This window comes from Papilio xuthus, unplaced genomic scaffold (assembly GCF_000836235.2).
Source record: "Papilio xuthus unplaced genomic scaffold, Pxut_1.1 DF829673.1, whole genome shotgun sequence".
Classification (NCBI taxonomy): domain Eukaryota; kingdom Metazoa; phylum Arthropoda; class Insecta; order Lepidoptera; family Papilionidae; genus Papilio; species Papilio xuthus.
The window spans coordinates 321,707-325,047 of NW_013528976.1; the positions used below are offsets into that span (position 1 = coordinate 321,707).

At 32.6% G+C, this 3,341-nt stretch overlaps 1 long non-coding RNA gene across 1 annotated transcript; it reads left to right on the forward strand.

Moving 5' to 3' along the window:
• Window positions 1-1,496: 1,496 nt before the first annotated feature.
• Window positions 1,497-2,570, forward strand: LOC106114258 (uncharacterized). Its single transcript, XR_001227711.1, has 2 exons — window positions 1,497-1,680; window positions 2,398-2,570. It is a non-coding gene; the product is annotated as an uncharacterized LOC106114258 (long non-coding RNA).
• The last annotated feature ends 771 nt before the right edge of the window (window positions 2,571-3,341 follow it).

Sequence of the window (3,341 nt, forward strand, 5' to 3'; positions counted from 1 at the left end):
GTTTTCCTTAATTATAAGCGTTTGAAGAAATGACAAGAAATACCTCGTTATTAATTCGATTATTCTCCATATCCTTTGATGAGTTTGTAGTTATTTTAATTTCTTCTATTTCTATTAAATTCATATCCACATTCAATCCTTCTAGAATGTTCACGCTGACGTTTGTCGTTTGCGAATCGTTTAGATGTTCATCAACATTGTTTCCATCATCTTTTTCAACATTTTCATCATCAAATTTGAAATCATCACTGCATATAGTGACGTCCGAATCGAAATCCATTTTATCGATTTTATTTCTTATTCGATTAATATATTCCTCTATTGTTAGATTATTCGGTTTACTTTTTATAACGGCTATAGCGATTGCTATTTGATATTTCAACGTCACCTGTCGTGCTGTAAAAGGAGTAGTCCAGCAACAACATTAGTTGCATGAATGGGCCTCGTCCGCTGCAATACCACGACCACACAGAAGACACGCCTCAAGTGGCAGTAATTCCGCGTATAGATGAGTGTGCTTGCCAGAGGCTAAATTTTAACCTTCGTCAACTTCCCAATCTTTTCTTGTTAAGATGGGAAGGAGAAGTAGATTCGACGGAGGAGAGGACGTATAAGAGACTATAAGCCTATGACACTCAGGGGAATACGAATCAAATGAACCTCACTCAACAAAATCAGTTAAGCTGATAAATATCCATCCATATCAGCCATACATACATTCATGTAGCCATCTACAGAAACGTGTTAATGGAGTAAACATACGCTTAAAAGATCACCCTCTACTCGTAAGGTAAGATAAATTGTTAAGTAAATACCAAAAAATAAAAAGTTAGGTTAAGAAATGTTGGTTTAAGTTTCTTTCATACTATTATGATTTAACTAGAATTTTTTCCGATATTACTTAAGCTAAGAAGTAATTTCCATACATGACATAAAGATTTAAAATATATCAAAAATTTTAATTTAACGGTCTCTAATTACGTAAAAATGCAGTTAAAATATTATAATATGCAATATGCTTACCATAATCATCAAAATTCATTTCGTGGCAATCTGGGATTACTTTTCTTTATTGTATTCATTTTAACATATCACAAATACAGACTGCTCAAATTACGCCGGCAAAGCGGCAAAACACAACTTTAACAAAACAATTTTTTTTATTAGATATGACAAGCAAAAGGATTTTTAACGCTTTGTAAGGAAATTAGTGTTCGTAAAAAATACGTTTAAAGGATAAAAGTAATGTTTATAAACTTTAAGTTATATAAAATCATCTATAAAACAATATTTGTACTTATTTTTAAAATAATATGAATATTAACAAATTGAATGAAAATTTTAACAATTTAAATTAAAAATCAAAGTTGAAATTGGATGTAAATTTGGCTGTATTCACAAAAGCCTTTAATAAAAAAAAACTAAAATTAAAAATAACAAATTTACGTAATGTCAAAATGTCATTACTTTTTGATATTTATTCAAGTTTTATTTATTACCATTTGGAAAATGCATTTATATTACAAGTTAGATATATTTAAATGGCTCTTTATACAATATTATTTGGGATCAGTATTTTTATGATAGCTCTGGTTATCGCAGTTATTGAAAATATATTTTTCCATTGGAAACACGAACATACTATCGAAAGGACTTCTTTGGTTGCTGTCGAACGACCAGGTGAGTTGTTTTAATTATTAAACTAATCAGGTGTGCCAGGACTGTGTCATATTGAAATATACAACTCTGCGTCCCTTGTCTCGTTTGAATTGAACGTTTAAATTATGTAAACAAATAAATGTCAAATATGCACAGCGGCCATTACATTGTTTCATATTTTCAGTTTTCTTTAATTCCATGAAGTGAAATGGTAATATGTGAATAGCTAATATTATAAAGTTATGTAAGAAGTAGTTTACCGGAAATATTTTGTAATTTACTGCTGTAAAGAAGTGGAACAAGTAACCCGCGTCAGTGATTCCATCCAAGTGTGTGACTTTTAAACAGTAGATTGAACTTACTGAACAAGCATGCTGAATATAATACAATTGCAGATATCTTTGAGCAGCGCTCGCTTACTATTTCATCAAATTCAGGTTGCTGCTAGTATGTATCATCATCATCATCATCATCAGCTCATACGTACCCACCGAAGGGCTCGGAGCCTACCCTAAGTTAGGGGTGACTAGGCCATAGTCAACCACGCTGGCCATGTGCAGGTTGCATCACGATGTTATCCTTCACCGTAAGAACATCGGATAAATGTACATATGTAAATCGGAAATCAAAAACCCATTGGTACATGGTGGGCATTCGAACCCAGGACCTGCAGATTGCACGTATGCCACCTTTTAATATAAAAAACATAACGAGATGGTGAAGTGTTTTGTTTTACAGCGGTCAGTTTGATGATACGTACATCGAGATGTTTTTTCAAATGTCGCCAGTACGCAGATGGGAGTTGCGTGTACGACGTCATAGACAAATCGGATTCCCCGAGTAGCGGTTTTGAATCTGTGGCCAACTGACTTTTTTTTTCTAAGTGTAAATAAATGACAGTTAAATATTAAGTGTCAGTTTTATTCGAGTAGCTGTCGCCCGCGAATATGTCCGCGCGGGATTAAGAAAAAAAAACTTAATTAGTAGTAGCCTATGTGTTCTTCTAGACTATGTTCTACATCTATACCAGATTTCAGTGAGATATATGCGGCCGTTCTGAAGATACATTCTAACAAACATCCATCCATCAATCCAAACTTTCGTATTTATAATATTAGTAAGATTTGTCTACCAATGATAAAAGGCGTATTAAGAAATTTTGCGGGTAATTGTGTTATATTGTGATTTTATAGAGGTGTAATTCGATCCCTATGTGTCCTAAAATGAATTCAGTGAGTCAATTTTTAGGGTTCCATACCTCGAAAAAAAACAGAACTTATAAGATCACTTTGTTGTTCGTCTGTTTGTCTGTCAAAATCATTTTTCTCAAGGACGCGTGAAAGTATCAAGCTGGAATTTATTTTCAATCACTTGAACATAAACCGTGAAGCTTTTAAAAGCGTCAATAGCCTAATGGTTAAGGGTACGGATTTCCGACCACGAGGTCGGTGGTTCGAATCCCGACATTCGACTATTATCGTAAACCATATCCTAGCACAAGCATAGAGCTTAGTTGGAATGGTACAAGAAATATTAGTAAATTTACAAAAAAGTCTGCTAATATTTTTATATTATTATATAAAAAAAGCTATATTTTTCACAGATTAAAAATAAAAAGCAGTTAAGTATATTTTTTATTAATATTCAAAATGTTCATATAACATTTATTATTATATCTTCTT